Source organism: Sarcophilus harrisii, chromosome 4 (assembly GCF_902635505.1).
Source record: "Sarcophilus harrisii chromosome 4, mSarHar1.11, whole genome shotgun sequence".
Lineage (NCBI taxonomy): Eukaryota > Metazoa > Chordata > Mammalia > Dasyuromorphia > Dasyuridae > Sarcophilus > Sarcophilus harrisii.
Window position 1 is genome coordinate 217,340,523 of NC_045429.1, and position 20,590 is coordinate 217,361,112.

A 20,590-nucleotide genomic window follows, 5' to 3' on the forward strand; every position below is an offset into this window, starting at 1 on the left:
TGGATGGGAAGGAGGTACAGCTGATGTGCCTAACTAACATGGAATGGAAGTGGGATAACTGCTATCAATTAAATTAGCAATTAAATTTGTTTAGCTCTAACATAAGATGGTACTTTTACAGGTAAAATTATTTTCTCATCAAGAGAATTAAGTCTTAAAAAGCCTTCCCTAAAAACCACTTTGGAAAATTTTAGAATTCTCTGGCATTTTAACAAACGAGTCCCCAACAAGCCCCAAAGAATCATGCAGTGAATTGTACAAGACATTTGACTCACTCTATTAAAGATCGGTTTGGGTTAGTTAGGTCGGATGGTCCAGGTTAGGAATACTCATTCAAGGTTCTATCAAACAATCTGTTCTACTTGGCAATAATACCAAAGTTTCCAAACTAAACTTGGTTCCACCTATGGTCCAAAACACCAGTTTAGGGGATGCAATGGTGATTCAGGTTGCTGTTCAGGGGGAAAGTTCCCAGGAGACTGAACTAGAATCAATTTTTTTTTCTTTAAAAAAAATGATCTATCATTTCACCTGTACTACAACTTAGAGAACAGAGGAAAGTAAAATCCAATCCAATAAACATTAACTAAACATCTATGCTGTACTAAGCACAGAAGTGATGAGTTTAAATAATTTGTCCTGGGTCATACAGCCAGTCTTTGTTAGAACAAAGATTTGAACCTAGGTCTTCTTAACTTTGGAGTCAGCTCTTAGCCACTATGCCACAGCTTCCTCTTCAGATTCTGTTTCATTCCTTTAAGAGCAGATTGTCTCAGTGGAACTCCAGATAACTCCAATTTTGACCCCAATCCTCCGGCTACAATTAGAACTAGCTCTATCTCTGACTACTCATTCAGCTCACTGCTCCATCATCAACCACTCCCGGGACTGCTGCCTGATCCAACAAAGTATTTCCTCTCTACACATGATGATTTTCCTGAAATCCTGTCTGATGGTGAAATCTGTCTCCAAACCTCAGACTACATCCATGTTTTTCTCTGTGGGTGATAATTCAAATAAAAACAATCACGTTGAACAGTCTATAGCTGAAAAACAAAGCAGACCAGCTTCAAACTTGACCTTCCAAATCAACAGAGGACATATAAAATAGGGTATAATGTAGGTATGCTAAAGTGGTTAAAAGTAGGGAGACGTGAACTAGCCTTTGTGTATATATATTTTCAAGGTGACAGCTGATGTGAAATGGATTAAAATATTTGGAAAATTGGAAATACTTTTTGTTGTACTGAATTTATTTGTCACAAGGGAAGGCTTCTATGTGAGAGTTAATAAGCAGTGATATAAATGCAAAAATTATTTTTAAAATACACAACAGAGAACAGAAAATAATTCAGAAAGGGACACAACTAGAGTAACTTTGTTACAATCATGTTAAATTAAATATAGATATAGGGATTGGGAGTGGAGCTGTGACTGTGGTATATAGAACTCCCTTTACTATTGCTGATGCAGAGTGATACCTTTTGAGGAATTTAAAGAGTTTTGAAGTATTACCTAAAACACTGAAAGGTTAAGTGATTAAATATAAGTGATTCAGTAAGTGATTCAAAGGTTAAGTAAGCATCAATAAGATGATTTGGAGTTTTTACACTCAAAAGGTTAGCTTTGGTAGAGGTGGCAATAACAAATTTCTGATAGGTCCCTCACAAAGGAATACAATTGATGGTCAGAGATCCAGACATCAGTAGCAAACCACTAGAAAACTGCTTCAGGAAAACCACTTGCTTGGCCCTGTAATGACCAGGGAACATGATCAGAATCATGTCTGGAGTGATGCTGGCTGAAGGCCTTTTTGCCATGACTTAGCAGCTTTTTGGGCACATTCTCAGTAGAGTAAAGCCTAGGTATTTTGCAAATCTTTATCACAAGGGTTCCTCTATTCTATTACCACCAACTGACTTTGAGATAGTAGAAGGATACAACATATTTCCACTTGTACATGACTCACAGGGAATACACTGCAGCCCTGGGATATTTACTGATCCCTCAGGACTGGGTTCAGACTGCATTGCTTTTGAATTTTTTTTTTTTTTTTTTGCAATCACCTCTTCCTTTTTGTTTTTCTTTTCCTTTTCCTTTTTCCTCCTTTTTAGTCTTTTTTTTTTTTCCTTTGACTCCTTTTGGAGCTTTTTGCTCACCATCTTGAGAAAAGAGAAAGGACTCACAACTCCTTTTTGCCAGAGAAATGTTTATGCAACTGTCTGGAATCTGAGTTGAGATATTTCTGGCAATGTTCATGCATGTGCAGTGCAAAGTGTGCAATGCTGAGTGAATGTTCAGAGCCAAGGCTGCAGTGAAGTCATACAATGCAATACAGGCAAGCACTGCCAGAAACACTTTTGGTTTGGATTTTGAATTAATTTTTAGTCATTGCATTCAGAAACCTATTATAGTTGACAAATTTTCCACAACCTTCTCCATTCAATATGTGACTTCCTATAGGGTCATGACTCACAGTTTAAGAAACTTTGCTTTAAACAACCCAAATGGTACACAATACAAGTACACAGTTTCATACAGAATATCTTTCTGTTCTTTATATATTGAAAATTTTATCTTTGTGAATGTGTAAGTTCATAATAAAAATTAAAATTTTAAAAAAGAAAGAATTAGAAATTTCTTTACAAATATAAGAAAGATTTTTGAAAGCCATACCAAAAAAAAATTATGAATCATGCTTTGGACTGCGTTGCTACAAAATACTGACTTAGGGATTGGAGGTAGATACTGGACTAGAAAGAGAGTTAGACATTTGAAAGCAAAAAAAAAACCAGTCTGTGTGTTTATTTCTTATAAAAGTTTATCCATTAGTAAAGACCAGAGATTTCTAATCTCTTTCTGCTTAAGAAACAGGGCTCTCATGCTCCCTTTTCTTATATAAAAGGTCTTCACTTACATTTTTCACTGGTTGTCCCCATTCCTGGAAGGCTCTCCTTCCTCACCTCTACCTCTTGTTTTCCCTTGTTTCAAGTCTCTTCTAAAAATCTAACCCTTTTTTTTTTATTTAATAGCTTTTTATTTACAGGTTATATGTATGGGTAACTTTACAGTATTAACAATTGCCAAACCTCTTGTTCCAATTTTTCACCTCTTACCCCCCACCTCCTCCCCTAGATGGCAGGATGACCAGTAGATGTTAAATATATTAATATATAAATTAGATACACAATAAGTATACATGACCAAACTGTTATTTTGCTGTACAAAAAGAATCAGACTCTGAAATATTGTACAATTAGCTTGTGAAGGAAATCAAAAATGCAGGTGGGCATGAATATAGGGATTATTTTTTCTCAATTCCACATAACAATTTTTAACATTCATTTAAAAAATTTTTTGAATTCCAAATTCCCTCCCTACCTCCCCAACCCCCCTTGAGAAGGCAAGAATTTTGATGTTAAATTCTGACCTTTTGCAAAAAGCCCGAGTCTGAAAGACAACTATTTATGTACTTCATTATTTGCATGCCCCAATTTAATGATAAGCAAGTAAGGAGGTTGAAGTCTAGCACCAAATGCTGGGGTGTTCAGACAGCAATCCCTAGTTCAAAATATAAGGTGCAAGATAAATGTGAAGAATTCACAATGGCTTTCTCATTGCCAAAAGGTACCTTTATGAGAAGAGGTTATAGACAAAAAAAAGAGTGGAAAATATGAAATAGATTTAGGAGAGCATTTAGCAATGAAAGTGGTTTTTAACAGTCAACAATGGAAAAGACAAGCTTCCCAGTGGAACTCACAATTAACCAGGAGAAAGGGAATAGGCTATGAGGTGAGAGGAGGCCATTAATTGGCAAACTAGATTCACAAAGGAGTTTAGGGACCCTAAAAGAGTTAGTTAGGTATAACAAGGGTATAACCCCAAGAAGGTTCCAGCAAAGATGACACAGCCAGATTTATTGGGGAAATGTAACCTTGGGGGTTTGACATTGTAACTTGGCTTTCTGACTAGATACAGTAAGGTGGGGTTTTCCAAGACTTGCACAGAGGTGGGATTGTAAGGCAAAGCTGATCCCCATTAGTGCTCTTCCCTGCTTCATCAGGAACTATTACAATCTTATCAGTACTTCAGTCTTTTCTGATAACCCCATCTAATTATCCAAAACCTCATCACAAGGACTGTGTGTGTGTGTGTGTGTGTGTGTGTGTGTGTGTGTGTTTTTGTTTGTTTGTTTTTTTGCCTTTGTGTCACCAATGTAATGATCCCTGGCAAATAGAGAGCATTTAGTAAATGTTTCTTGGATGACCAAAAGGTTAAAAATTTACATCCCACTGTTTCTCTGCAAATGAAGAAAAATATGATGCTTATTACATATAAAGAGGGATGGCACAGGAAAGAACACAAAACCTGAAATCAAAATCCTGTGCCATATGTTAATTTGTGTCTTTAGGCAATTCCTCTCACCTCCCTGGGCTTCCGTAGATACAGTGAAGGAATTGTACTCACTGCTCTCTGAAGTACCTTCAAATTATGACTTTGTTTTTCTAAACTATAAGATCCTGATAATCCATCACCAATATAGATAAGTGTTGACTTTACCTTTTCCCAAAATGGCAGATGCACAGCTAGGAATGTTAATAGAGAGGCCAAAGGAAGAGAATGATTCTTGTTTTTCCTTTTCCTTCAAACCATGATGTTGTCATCATATATATACATCATTGCTCCAGGGAGAATTTGACAGTTTTTAAAATATGTCAACAGTAAATTCTATCTGTGTGTGTACAGGTACCATGGTTTATGGAAGAGATCCAACAAAATGTTCTTATTGTTGCTGTTCAATCATTCAGTCATGGATTTTTTTGTCCATGGTATTGTCTAGAGTGGTTTGTCATTGCCTTCTCTAGTGTGACCCATTTTAAAGGTAAGGAACTGAGACAAATAGGAGTTAAGTTAAAATGGTAAGAATTTATTCAGCAAAATATACCAGTGTGTCATGCACATGTACTAATTTCTCTATAATTCTTCTGTACTATACATCTTCAAGATAGCAATAATCCCTCATTACTAATGCTGTCAATCTTGCCCAGACAACATCAGGAGAAGCACTGATCTTACAATTGGCTAAGCTGTAAAGCATCCCAAACTCTGATTTAAAAGCATGTTTAAAGGCTTTCTTTGAACCATGAGAACATCAAAAATATTTCTAGACAGAAAAGTCTAGGCCCCTATTCTTGACTTCCTTATTGTCACTGCATATAGTCCAGTAATGTGTCTTAAAATAGATAAAGACTTGGAATTCTGTCTTATTTTGCCTGCTGATACTCAACCAACTGATATTCTCTACCCACTAAAGTGAATAAATCTTCAGAGCCAGAGTCAATGAAGTAGATTCTTCCAATGGGGGAAATTTTTTTTCAGGGGGAGGGAAGGAGAGGAAACAAATCCGCATAGATTCTCAAAAAGGCTAAAGAATTTCATCTTTACAAAAACTATATTAAAGCTCAATTTGTCACTATCGAATCAGGTGATAAGCATTTTATTGCTGTCAAACTGTGAAACTTTTTTACAGTTAAAAATTTAGGGAGATCTAAGTCAGAAGTTAAAATGCATTCAAACAAGTAAAGGCAGCTGAAGAGAGACAGATAAGCATTTGCTGATCTCCATAACCTCAATTAAAAACTAGTTAGGTCCAAACTTGGGACCTGAAGAAATATAAGAAAATAATCTCAGCCCTTTGCAAAGGTAAGAAACTATGGGAAAATAACACTGTATCCAATATCAGACTTTTGTGAAGGAAAAGAGTAAGGTATAAGAAGAATAGAAAAGGCTGTCAAAGCTAAACATTTTATTTTTGATTCTGAAGGCAATGAACAGTCCCTGGGATTTATTGAATGGGGATGAGGGAGGGAAGGTGACATGGTTAGACCTACTACCAAATATGATTTGTCTGAACTGTCACACAAACTAATAATCATCATCTAAATGATGCTTTGAACACAGGTTACAGAATTATAGATAAGAGAAGAAGCCTTGGAGGCTAAGTTAGTCCCAACCCTTCATTTTGTCACTGAGGAAACTAAAGTCTAGAGAGGTTATGTCATTTGCCAAAGATCTTACAAATATTAAGTAACAGGGCCAGGATTTGAAATCAAATCCTTGGAGACCAAATCCAGTGTCCTTACCATTGTACCAGATATGATTCCAAGTCTAGTATACTTCTTGCTGAATTTTAAAAGATAATCTCTTTTTTTAAAAAGGCAGCAGTTCTAATTGTCTGATCCCAGAATCTAACCTTCTCAACACCTAAATCAAGTACTTAGTTCTCCAACTTGTTACAGGAGATGAAAATACAAATTTCTTTATCTGAGAAGAAAATTCTTATTTAAAAGATTGGTCATGTATTTTTAAGAAATGTAAATGCCTGTTGGTGGAGTTGTGAAATGATCCAAACACTCTGGAAAGTAATTTGGAACTATGACCAAGCAGCTAAGTGGTGCAGTGGATAGAGTACTAGTCCTGGAGTCAGGATAACCTGAGTTCAAATCTAGTCTCAAGACACTTAATACTTCCTAGCTGTGTGACCTTGGGCAAGTCATTTAACTTCAATTGCCTCAAAAAAAAAAAAAATACAATAGGAACTATACCCAAAGGTCTATCAAACTGTGTGTACCCTTTGATTCAGCCTCTCCTGGATCTACATCCCAAAGAGATCAAAAAAGAGGGAAAAGGACCGATGTGTGCAAAAATATTTATAGCAGCTCTTTTTGTAATAGCAAAGAGCTGGGAATTAAGTGAATGACTGTCAATTGGGGAATGGCTGCATAAGTTATGGTATATGCATACAATGGAATATTATTGTTCTCTAAGAAATAATGAACAGATTGATTTCAGAATAGCCTGTAAAGACTTCCATGAACTGATGATGCTAAGAGAAGTGAGCAGAGTCAAGAGAACATTGTACAGAGCAACAAGATTATGTGATGATCAACTGCCATAGATGGACTTGGCTCTTTTCAACAAAGAGGTGATTCAAGGTACCTCTTGTGATTGAAAGAGCCATCCACATTCAGAGAGAAAACTATAATAGGAAACCAAATGTGAATCAAAGCATAGTATTTTCACCTTTTTGTTGTTGTTTGCTTGGTTTTTTCTTTCTCATGTTTTTTTCCCATTTTGGTCTGATTTTTGTTGTGCAGCATGATGAATATGGAAATACCTTCAGAAGAACTGCACATGTTTAACCAATTGCTTGCTGTCTTGGAGAAAGGGAAAAAGGGAAGAGAAGGAGAAAAATTTGGAATACAAGGTTTTGCAAAGGTGGATGTTGAAAACTATCTTTGCATGTATTTGGAAAAATAAAATACTAATAAAAAAAAAAAAAAAGAAATGGAGGGGCAGCTAGGTGGTACAATGGATAAAGCACCACCCCTGAAGTCAGATTTGAACCTAAGTTCAAATCTAGCCTCAAACACTTAACGCTTCCTAGCTATGTGACCCAGAGCAAGTCACTTAATCCCAATTGCCTCAGCAAAAAGAAAAGAAATGGAAATGCCATAAAAATATAGTTTTCATTCATGACTCTCTAGAAGAAATGAAATTAGAAATCATACCAGTAGTGTGCTCCAGGTATGAAATATTAAGACAATATGCAATAACTCCCTAAAAATGCCATCCCTCCTTCTATTTCTTTAGCTCACTTTTTTTTAATACCACATGAGAGAAAGTTACCCATACATATAACCTGTAAATAAAAGGCTATTAAATTAAAAAAAAATACCGCATGAGAGGATGCACATGCCATAAAGAGGCCCAGTTATGTATAGGCCTATGTAATAAGCTGCAATGAGTAGTTTTTTACTCTAAGACTTTTCACTCAGTTGTAAACCATTTCTTTCAGTCATTTAACAATCATTTGCTTTTGTTTTGTTTTGTTTTGTTTTTTAAGACTTTTTATTTAATATTTCCTCCAGTTATATTAAAAACAAAAACATTTACATTTCTTTTTAAATTTTTTGAGTTTTATATTCTCTACTTTTATCTCCACCCATAAATTAAGGAACTACATGTGAAACATGCAAAACATTTCCATAAAAGTCAAGTTGTAAAAGAAAACATCTCCCACCCTAATGAAAATAAAAACCCTCAAGAAAAATTGAGTTAAAAAGAAAGAGAGAGAGATAGAGAAAGAGAGGATGCTTCAATCTTTATTTAGGTACAATCAGTTCTTTCTCTGGGGACAGATAGGATTTTTCATCATAAGTCCTTCAGAGTAATTGTGGATGACTGTATTACTAGTAATAGCAAAGTCATTTATAGCTGGTCATCCCAGAACATTATTATTACTTTGTATACAGTACATTTCATTTTGCTTGAATTCATGAAGAATTTTCCTGCTTTGTTTCTTTTCTGAGAGCATCAAGCTCTTCATTTCCCATAGATCAATAATATTCCATTACAAACATATACCATAGTTTATTGAACTATTCCCCAATTGATAGCATTTCTTCAATTTCCATATTTTTGCCTTGAGAATCAACAAGCATTTTTTAAGCATCTACTATGTACCAAGCACCATGCTAAGCACTAGAGATGCAAAGGAAAAGAAAAAGTTCCCTGCTTTCAAGGAGCTCACAGTCTAATGGGAAACATAACAAGCAAATAATTATGTGGAAACAAGATATATACAGGATAAACAGGAGGAAAATCAAAAGAGGAAAGCACTAGTATCTTATGAAATGAAAGAAGGAATTTCTCAAAATATAAATATGTAGTGTCAGATTTCTATATCCTTTCCAGTCTAATTTCCTACCATTCTCAAACACAAACCTTATGCTCTGTCTATTCTCTAAATACACCTAGTCTTTCTACATCTGAGAATGTACTTGTGTCATTTTCTCCACTTAGAACGCCCATCTCTGCCATTAGAAGTCCTAAATATCTTTCCAAGTCAATCTTAATCTCTCTGAATCAGAGTTGGAAGAACACTAAAAAAGCATTCTCTAAACCAATCCTTACCTGATTTATGAAGATTTTAACAGTCTTCTACAAGTGTTTAACCAAAAACTGCTTCAAAGGATAGGAAGCTCCTTCCCACATAAGATAATTTATTCAGTTTTTAGACAACCCTCTTAAGCACTTCTGCCTCATGCCGAGTCAATTGTGAGTTCCATTTGGACAGAGACTTTGTCTTGCTTAATGTCTGCATCTCTTTCAGTGTTTGGCAGACATTTCAACCAATCCTTGTTGTTGAAATTTATCTTTCTATAACTCCTATTTATTGGCTGTGGTTTTGCCCTCTGGAACTGGTTAGATTCCATTTAATTCCTCTTACATGTGACCAGTCCTTCAAATATGTGAAAATACTTATCTTGTCTTCTCTGTTTTTTAATGATCACCCAATTCAGGCCCCACATTTTATAGATCCTTTAAGTCTTTTTTTTTGGCATTCACATCACTGTTTTAACTCATATTGAGTTTAGATTCAACCATAATGTCCAAGTCTTTTGTTCTCTCACGTGAATGCCTATCTAGCCTTATCTCTCCCATCCTGACAACTTGTACCATTATCTATTTTAATCTAAATGCTGAACTCTTTGTTCATCCTTACTATTTTTTTCTGGTGGATTCATTCAATTGTTTCAACTTGTTGAGATCTCTTGATATATCTAACCCACTGTCATTTCTAATTCCACAACATCTCCTGTACATATTCTTTTCTCACCACTTACAAAAGTCACCAGCCTAATACATTCCCCTTCATCACCTCTCACCTAAATCATTGCCATGGTCATCTAATTGGTCTCCAGCCCCAAATCTTTTCCCAATTTGACCCATCTTCCACCTAAATGCCAAAATGATTTATTAAACATCTATATATCCAAAATACTATATGAGGGGTGATTTCTGTTTTCAAAGAGTTTATGGTCTCCTTAGATGACAGCCAAAAAGGAGAGATAACAAATTCAAGAAGTGCTAATGAATAATTTATTTATTAAACATATTAAACCCTAAACCACTTAAGTGGTATTAGTTGCATCATCCATTAGTCTCAAAAAACCTATTTCCTGTGACTCCCTTCTTCTCTCTTAGGGATAGCCCAGGACCCTGAACCTCAAAGTCTTGAAAATAGTAATGTTCCAGCCAAGCTTCCTCAATCATCATCATGCTACAAAACAAATCCTGGGGGAGGTTTAGCCTGGCAGCTGCTCCTAGAAGAACTATAACTATAGCCATTAAAGACTAAGGACATCTGGTCTTGCCACCAAAGTCCTTGGCACTGTCAGATGGTTCAACATCAGAAACTGATATTATTTTTAGTAGTGGAAAGAATATTAAAGAGGCTTTAACATCAGTATTATTACTACACAATAAGGACTATACTTTTGCCATCTGATTTGCAGCTGAAACCTTTCATATGTATTATTTCTACTTTTAAAATGTGAGCTTCTTGAAAATATCAACCATTCTACTTTTCTACTTATATCCTTTGCACTTGGTATAGTGCCTTGCAGATACTATTTACTTAATAATTGTTTTATTCTTTTACTCAGTCAGTCACTTCCTCTTACCTTTACACTACTGACTGTTTTTAGCTATTATAATTTCTCTAGAAATATTAGAATTAAAGTATTAAGGTGTCATTCCTTTTAGGAAAATCTAAATGCACTTGAATAATGAATTCTAAAAAATAAAAATGCTTCTGAGATTCAAAGGTGTGAATACAAATTGGTGCTAACTTCAGATACATTGACAAGTGATGACACAATTTGGGGGCAATGAACTTTCCTGGCACATTGAAATCATAAAACAAAGGCAACCATCTTTGCTGTATATTTGTGAGTCCAAGATGGTCCTGGCAATTTGCCCTTGAATCACAAAATTTTGGAATTAAAATGAACTTCATATTCAATCTGATTAAATTAAAGCATCTAAGCATTTTTGATGTACAAGGCACTTAAGGTCAAAAGATCAGTAAGATCACTGATATGTAGTTCAAATCCATCATTTTAAAGGTAAGGAAGATGAGGCCTGGAGAGACTTAGTGACTTGCTGTGGTCATGGAACAAGGTGGTACTATGGATTTTTCCAAAGCAAAATGGCTCCAAAACTCCTGGGCCAACAAAACTAGCATCTAACTCGTTCTCCCTTTTAAACTCTATTAAGGTAAAAATTCTCACAGACCACCAGTCTAGGGATATATCTTTCCCAACAACAAGCCTTAGGATCATATCACAAAAGAGGGCAACTCCAACACTGAGAGCAAAAAATACCCAATTCCATGGCCCTCTGGAAGTAAGGCAGCATGAAGGAGTGGAAAGGACGCTTGACTTAGAATCAAAGAAACCTAAATTCAAATCCTGCCTTAGGCATTTCCTAATTGTGTGACCCATGACAAACTGAATTAATTTTTCTATATTCAGTTTCTTTATATAATGAGAGGATTTGACAACATAGTTTCTAAATTCCTCTTGCAGCTCAAATTTGTGATGCTATAAGACCCAGTAAAAAATAAAGACATCATTCTCCAGTTGATAAATGGTCAAAGGACACGAACAGACAATTTTCAGATGAAGAAATTAAAATCATTTCTAGTCATATGAAAAGGTGCTCTAAATCACTATTGATCAGAGAAATGCAAATTAAGACAATTCTGAGATACCACTACACACTTGTCAGATTGGCTAAGATGACAGGAAAAGATAATGACAAATGTGGGAAAACTGGGACACTGAAACATTGTTAATGGAGTTGTGAACAGATCCAACCATTCTGGAGAGCAATTTGGAACCATGCTCAAAAAGTTATCAAACTGTGCATACCCTTTGATCCAACAGTGTTACTACTGGGCTTATATCCCAAAGAGATCTTAAAGAAGGGAAAGGGAACCACATATGCAAAAAATGTTTGTGGCAGCCCTTTTTGTAGTGGCAAGAAACCAGAAACTGAGTGGATGCCCATCAGTTAGGAAATGACTGAATAAGTTGTGGTATATGAATGTTATGGAATATTATTGTTCTATAAGAAATGAACAACAGATGATTTTAGAGAGGCCTGGAGAGACTTACATGAAGTGATGCTGGGTGAAGTGAGCAGAACCAAGAGATCATTATACACGGCAACTAGAAGACTATACGTTGATCAATTCTGATGGCTCTTTCCAACAATGAGATGATTGAGGACAGCTCCAATTGTTCAGTGATGAAGAAATCCATATACACCAGAGAGAGGACAGTGGGAACTGAGTGTGGATCACAACATAGCATTTTCACTCTTTTTGTTGTTGTTTGCTTGCTTTTGTCTTCTTTCTCCTTTTTTTCCCTTTTTGATCTGACTTTTCTTGTCCAACAGGATTATTGTATAAATATGTATACATATATTGGATTTAACATATTTTAACATGTTTAACATATATTGGATTATTTGCCATCTAGGAGAGTGGGGAAGGGAAGGAGGGGGAAATTTGGAACACAAGGTTTTGTAAGGGTCAATGTTGAAAAATTATCCATGCATATGTTTTGAAAATAAAAGGCTTAAGAGAGAGAGAGAGAAGAAAAAAAAAAGAAATAAAGGCATCACATTCATTCCCTTCTCCGATACACAATCAGCTTCATCATTCATACTAATAGAGGGAAGCAGCAGTGTAATAATTCCCAAATCATTTCTATTTAGCTTCAGAATACAGTCTATGATGTGTTTTATGGAATATTGATCTTTTTTATTACTTCTGCCTTAGACTAATACAAAGTGATTTTTTTTTGTCCCCTCATCACAAATATACTAACACCTTCCTGTCTCAGATTGCCTTCTATCTACTCTGTATATTATCTTATTATATGTAAACAATTATTTAGGTGGTTGGCACCTAGTAAGTACTTAATAAATGCTTAATTGACTTACTGAAGCAGTAGGGTAGGTGAGGTGGGTAGAGTCAGAAACATATTAGCTGTCAAAAACAAATCAGTTTGTATTTAAAAACTTGTTGTGAAAAATCCCAAGTTGGATATCAGGAGTTATCTATCATTAAAATAACAAGTTTCTAATTGGGCTTGCTAAGCCAGAAGTACATAAATACACATCCCATATATATATATTTTTAAACCTTATCTCTGTCTGAAAAGGCAGACACAACCCTTTTCTAAATCCTCTTGTTGGACTGATACTTTGTAACATTTCATTATCATATAAAAAATTAACTACTCCATTCTAGTCAAGGACTCAGATATCACAGAATTGTAGTCTATGTTCTCTGTGTCAATTAAATCTACCTGGGTAAGGGGTGAAATGCTCAAAGCTCCACTGAGAATAAATTACATATTTTTTTTATTCCATTTTAAATCCCTCTCTTCCTCATTAGAGTTTCCTGTATTATTTATGACTGTGAAAATAGTCAAACTAGAAACAAGGGAACAAAGTCCCACTTATTCCACAGAGTAGAGGTGATAACTAGAGAAAGACCGGATCTTCTTACCAAGATTTCCCTGAAATGTGTACAAGGGTGGGTGGGTGGGGCTTTTGTCTATATGATCTACTAGCAATAGTATTTGTATTAATTTGGAGATGGGAGAATGGTGGCTGTCAATTTCATCAATACTACCTCTTATCAAGAACAATTTTCACCTTTGATGGAAAAGAACACCTAAACATTCCTGTTTTTCAAAGTGTGTGGCATTTTGAGATAAACTTGACCAAGAAAAAAAAAAATCAGATAACTAAAAAATCTTGATTCTGTGTAAACATTCTATTTTATTTTCAGTTGGCATGGTATGTGTGTGAATTATGTTCTGAATTTAACATTCAAAAAAGAAGAGAATATTTCCACATACAATAAGGAATGGGAAAATTTATATGTGAATTTGTTATGTACAACTAAAGCATGAATAAATTCAACATGTTTCTTTTAATGCTGTCATGCTTTTCTATAGTTCTCTTTCAATTTCTGTTCTCTTCTCTGCATTAAAAAAAAACTCTCTAAACTTGGGTTTGGAATGTGATATTCTGGAGGGCTTAGATCAGAAGGCTTGGAATGTGATATTCTGGAGAACAAAGAAGCTAGCATTACAACCAAGAATCCCCTACCTAGCAAAACTGAGTATAATTCTTCAGTAAAAATAACAGATATTCAATGAAATAGAGGACTTTCAAGCATTCATGATGAAAAGACCAAGAGGTGAACAGAAAATCTGACTTTCAAATACAGGACTCAGAAAAAGCATAAGGGCATAATCAGGAAAGGGAAATCTTAAGAGACTTAATAAGGTTAATCTGTTTACATTCCTAATTAGAGGAATGATACTTGTAACTTATAAGAACTTTTTCATTATTATGATAGTTAGAAGGGCAGAGGACGCAGTGTGAGTTGAATATGAAGGGATAATATCTAAAAAAAATAAAAATTAAGGGGAGGGGGAGAGAAAGGAATGTACTAGGAGAAAGGAAAGGGAGAGATGGAAGAGAATAAATTATCTGCCAGAAAAGAGGCAACAAAAAACTTTTAGCCTGGAGGGGCAGTAGGGGAAGAGAGGGAGGAGTGAGTGAACTTTACTCTCATCAGAATTGGCTCAAAGAGGGAATAACATACACACTTATTTGGGTATAGAAATCTATCTTACCCTGCAGGAAAGTAGGAGAAGCAAATATAAAAACCAGGGATGGTGAAAGAAGGGAGGACATATTGGGGGAGGGGTCAGAAGCAAAACATTTTTTAAGGAAGAACAGGGTCAAAGGAGAGAGAAAATGAAATAAATAGGGGGAATACAATTAACAGTAGTAATGGTGAAAAGAATTTTGAAGCAAATTTCTCTGATAAAGGCCTCATTTCTCAAGCATATAGAGAACTGAGTCAAATTTGTTAAAAAAAAAAAAAAAAAAAAAAAAAAGAGCCATTCCCCAATGATAAATAGTCAAAGATATGAATAATTTTCAGATGAAGTAATCAAGCTACTTATAGCAATATTAAAAAATTTTCTAACTCACTATTGACTGGAGAAAGGCAAATTTAAATAATTCTAAGGTACTATCTCATATCTATAAGTTTAGCTAATAGGTCAGAAATGAAATATTTTTAAAGTCAAGGTGGGGGGCAGCTAGATGGTGAGGTGGATAAAGCACCAGTCCTGAAGTCAAGAAGACCCGAGTTCAAACACTTAACACTTCCTAGCTATGTGACCCTGGGCAAGTCACTTAACCCCAATTAACTCAGCAAAACAAACAAACAAACAAATAAATAAATAAAATAAAGTCAAGGGTGGGACACACCTGGCCACTGGGTCATATAAGGCCATTTGTCAAGGCAATAGCAGGCAATGATGACCTGAAAGATGGGCACAAAAACCTCCCAATGTTTGAGTTCTATTAGTTGATAATTTTGTATAGCCTGTCAATCAATAATGTTATTGAAATACAAATGGTCCTTGGCAGAAAAAAAAGGTTCCCCATATCTCTGTTTTAAGTAATTCTTGGGGCATAATAAAATTTCCATTTGCACAATGCTTTCAAGATTACAAAATATTTTCCTCACAGCAATCTTCCAGATAAGAGGAGCAAATAATAGTATTTAGAAAACTAAGGATTAAAAAAGTTAAGCAACTTGCTCAGCATTATACCAGTAATATTAGAGCCCAAATTTGAACCCAGATTTCTCCTGACCTTAAGTTCAGAACTTTTCTCACTATATCATCTTCTCTCCACACCCAAACCTTTATTTACTAAAATTTTTTACTAATTTACAATTTACTAAATTTTTACTACTTTACTATTTATTTACTAAATATTTACTAAACATATCAAATATTTACTAAATATCCAATTACAAAGAATTATATTAAAATTTATGGGGGGAATAATATGCTCTTGACCACAATGAATTTATAATCTGATGATTACTGTTATAACTATAAATAATAATATACTTATTATTTTTATGATAAAATAGTTCAATTCTATATTTTTCATTTAAATATTTTAAGTATTTTATTTTCCCCAATTATATTTACAAATAATTTTAAACATTGTTTTAAAGTTCTCATTTCCAAATTCTATCCCTCCCTTTCTCTTTTCCTTCTCCCTTCCCTAAGACAATAAACAATGTTATAGGTTATACATGTGCAATGACATAAAACATTTCTATATTAGTCATTTTAATCATATCATTATAACCATATTACATGATATGTGTTATGTTATGTATTATATGTTTATATATAATTAATAGTTTAGAATACTACATATCATTTTGATAATTTTTCTTGTCAGAAAAAAATACATAATACATTGCATTAAAACAATGCCAAATTAAGTATAATATATATGTACAGTTATTTTAGAAGGCTTCAGCACCCTGTCTAATTAACCTTCACTTGACTTAAAAGAATCACAGAAGCTCAGGGTTGGAAGGCATCTCAAGAGATATCCAACATTAATCCCTCTTCTACAAGAAACTGCCAAAGTAGTTGTCTACTATAGTCTTGAAAACTTCTAATGATGGGGATACCTCCATGGACAGCTAATCAATCCTACTTTTGGAAAATTATTAAAATTACTGAGAAGTTTTTCCTTTCATTAAGTAAATATTTACTTCTTTCAAATTTCCATCCATAGTAAAACAAATTTAATTCCTTTTTCATGTGAAATCCCTTCAAATATTTAAAGACAACTGTCATATCAACCTTAAATCTTCTCTTCTCAATGTTAAACCTCTATAGCTCTTTCCACTGAGGTCAGAAATGGCAGGGTATCCAGTTCCTACTGGAATGTCTGTTTTCTGGATGCACTCAAAGAATTGGCATGGTATAAACAAAAACAACTAGATTTAGAGACTTCTTAGGTATCTGGATTCAAATTCTAACTTTGCCAGAGTTTGGTCTCCAGCAGGTTGCCAAAGGTACAGGGTTTGACTTACTACACCTGAAGAATGAAAGGGGAGGACATGATTGATATCTTAAAGTATCTAATGAGCTGTAATGTGAAATAAAGATGACACATGTTCAGTTTGGTACCAGGAGACAAAATAGAAGAGAGAGATATCAATTAATTTATAAATTTAGGTTAGATGGTAGGAAAAATTCCTATCATTCAAAGCTATTGAAAGTGTAAAGAGCTGCCTTGAAAAGTAGGATCTCTTTCTCTTAGAGGTCTGCAAATTAAGGCTGAATTACTTGTTGGATAATTTTTAATGGGGATTCTTATTCAAGTAAGAGTTAGACAAGATAATCTCACAAATCCCTTCCAACTCTGAGATTCTGTGACCAGATGGTCTTTATGACTCTAAACTTAAGAAGGAAATCCCTTCAGGTCTAAATCCTTTGATCATTTTAAGTGATCTTATAAAGGATCTCATAAATAAGTGATCTTCCTAATATTTGACCCTTAAAACCAAACAATATCCCAAATGTGGCTGATTAAAACAAATACAACAAAACCAACTCTTCCATCCTTCTGGGATTATTTCCTCTACTAAAGCAATTTAATATGATCATTTCTAAGGGGATGAAGAGGCTAGCATGTCATACTTTAGACAGATAGTGAATTTTCAGTACAGTAAAACATCCAGGTCTTTTTCACATGAATTGTTGACTTTGTGTAATTGATTTTTTGAACCAAGTGTAAAATCTTTAAGATCTAACACTGTTAAGTTTAACATTATAGATTTTGCTTGTGCTTTGAGTCTGTTAAAATCTCAGTTCTGTTATTGAATGTTAGCTATCCTTCCCAGATTTAACTCATTTATAGATCTGATAGCATACCACCTACACTTATATGCAGAACACTGATAAAAAAATACCGAAAAGAGCAGATGCCAAATTCTTGAGGCACATCCCTGGTGAACAGGATTCTTTCTCTCAAAAGAAAAAGATTCCTGGCAAACCACATCACTGTGTTTACAGGACCACAGATCTTGACTAAAAGGGGACTGAGAAGCCATCTAGTACAGTCTTCTCACTTTACAAAGAGCCCATAGATCTAGGTAGTTTATTTGACTTGCTTATTGTCTAAAGTCATACAATTTCAAACCCAGATCACTTGATTTCTGTCAGTACTCTTTCCACTATACCACACACCCTTCTTTTTGCTGGATCACCGGGGCTGCTAAAAACCCTGAGCTCTTAACAGAGACATGTGTCAACCTGAAAATATTCTTTGCCTTCTAGACAAATCATCTCTAGAAAAGGCTAATACTTCAAGAGGCAATGCTGTGAATATGTCTGTTATGTGCTTCTTTTATTCAACCCACTCTCACAGGTTAACTAAAGGTTCTTACTGAGTCCATCACCACTGGACCAGGACTTCTTTGGAGGACAGAATTAACTACATCTAGCTTTTGCTACATTCAATATTTCATAGGCTGTTAGAACTTGACCTTAGAGATCAATGAGTACAATTACTGAGTGTATTCTGCAGAGGGGAGTAACTAAGCTTCAAGCAGATTATATAGAACTTGGTCACAGGTCACATAGTAAGTGTTAAGATCCAAATTTGAATTCAGAGCCTCTGACTCCCAAGTTCATCTCTCTTTCCACTGCACAAAAAGCAATGTGTTGTGCTTAGTGGCCCACTTTATAAAGCCTGCATTAGATATTTATAAAATTAAAAAAAAAAAAAAAACTTAAGGCATTCTTATTAAATATCTTATGATATTCTTTTTGAATAGAAAAAGTGAGTTAAAACTTATTTTTAATACAAATTTTGGAATTTTAATCCAAAAGAAGTGTGGCACACTGAAGAAAACAGAAATAATGTTATGAATTTAGTAGTTGTGTTTCTCTCTCTCCCTCCCTCTCGCTCTCTTTCTCTCTTTTTTTGGCTGAAGCAATTGGGGTTAAATGACTTGCCCAGGGTCACACAGCTAGGACATATTAAGTGCCTGAGACCAGTGTTTTTTTTTTTTAAGAAACAATTACACTACTAGACAAATAAGCTACAAATCAATATCCAATATAAAAATGATAGCATATTGACTTAACTGCAATTATACTGTTAACTATTGTTAGAACTGAACTTGTCTTATGAGAAATACATTTAAATTTTATTTTAAAAGTCTTGAGCATTCCAGTTAAGCTTATATTATTCAATATGCTCAATATACACATTTCATGTTTGGTTATTTTTAAAGCCAGACTGGATAGCTCTTATTAATAATTAATTTTCTTAAATTCTTAAAAAAGATTATCTTCCCAAATCTAGGAGATGGAACATACTGAAGAATCATGTAAAAGTTAAAATGCCCACCCATCTATCTATCTATTTGTATAAACATATATATATATAAAAACACACACATACCCACACACACATCATAGGCTATCACTTAACAACATCACAGTTTAAAATATGAAAGTAGCAAGTCAATTAATTACTAAAGAGTCGTACAGAATCCTCTTCTAAATCAAGTTCAGTTCTAGCTCCAAATGTGAAATAAAATTTATTTTGTTAAGTATTTCTTTTTAGTTTGTGAAGGATGGGATCCAACAAGATGGGAACATCCATCTGTTTTACTTTATCTTTTCAAAGTGACAAATACATCCCTCAGCCAGAGAAAAGCACATGAATGTTTTATGATGAGTACATTTTGCTTCAAGATACTAACTTTACTTTAAAATTTCTTGTAAAAAGTTTCAGCATGAGTAGAATTGTGGGGTAGAGGGGAAGGTTCTATTCTGAGGCAATGGTTTGATTCGTGATACATTCAACAATAGGTTTTTTTTCCCCTTCATTTTTCTAACATGAAAAGAACACTACTATAACTTTCTAAAACAAAGTGCTCAAAATTGCATTTCTCTACTAGAAAATTAAAACAATCTAAGCTAAAATTCAGAAAGCATTCTGACCTGACCAACTAGTTCACATCTACAATACTCCCAACTGTCAGTCCAAATAATAATAATAAAAGATTTATTTAAATCAAGATAGCATATGTCTAATAATGAGTCATCTTCTTTTCTCAATTTTTAAAATGGTCCTTACCTAAGCCAAGGAGATAACTGATCAATGGAAAAATAAAAAGCTACTTAAAATTTAAAATCCCCCACTACATGTAACTAGGAGAATTTTTTCTTTTACAGTCACAGACCCAAACTAAACAAGTTTTATAATCATATTGATACTCACGGAGATTTGGTGCCACAGTCTCCGAAGCTAGAACTGCCTGAAACCCTCACAAAAGGCAAAGGGCTGGCAAAACACCTCCCTAAATGAAAAGCTTTGTGTGAAAAGAGTGACAAAGTGCAGGAGGGAGGGAGGGGGTGAAGAGAAGAGGGAGGGACAGCTGGGGCAAACAACTACAGGACTTCCCTCCCAAAGCTCAATTTACATGTCAATAGCCAAATCCTCTGGGGAGATCATCAGACTGACGGCAGCCTACAGTCACTTAGGTCAAGCAAGACTGCCTACAACCTGCCACAGCCTCCTCTGAATTATGTCTTTCTCCCTCGGAGGAGATCTGGAATCACACATTTCCTGGCTTGTATTTGGCAAACTCTAGCAGAGTGTTTTGTCATTCTGTGTGAGTCTGAGAGCCTGGGCAATATATTTGTAACAGAAAAGACAGGCTTTTCAAATTTAAAACAATAGGTTAAAATGAACAAAGATGAAATGTACCAGAGATGAATGTCAAATTTTACTCTTAGGTTCAATA

At 34.6% G+C, this 20,590-nt stretch overlaps 1 protein-coding gene and 1 pseudogene across 1 annotated transcript in view; both read right to left on the reverse strand.

The window, feature by feature from the left end:
• ANKRD6 (ankyrin repeat domain 6) overlaps positions 1-20,371 on the reverse strand; it is a 198,144-nt gene extending 177,773 nt beyond the window's left edge. Inside the window, exon 1 of the mRNA XM_031964524.1 lies at positions 20,065-20,371. The gene's annotated coding sequence lies outside the window, so the exon portion shown is untranslated. The remainder of the gene's footprint in view (positions 1-20,064) is intronic.
• Positions 1,088-2,549, reverse strand: LOC111720656 (annotated as a pseudogene).
• Positions 20,372-20,590: the final 219 nt, after the last annotated feature.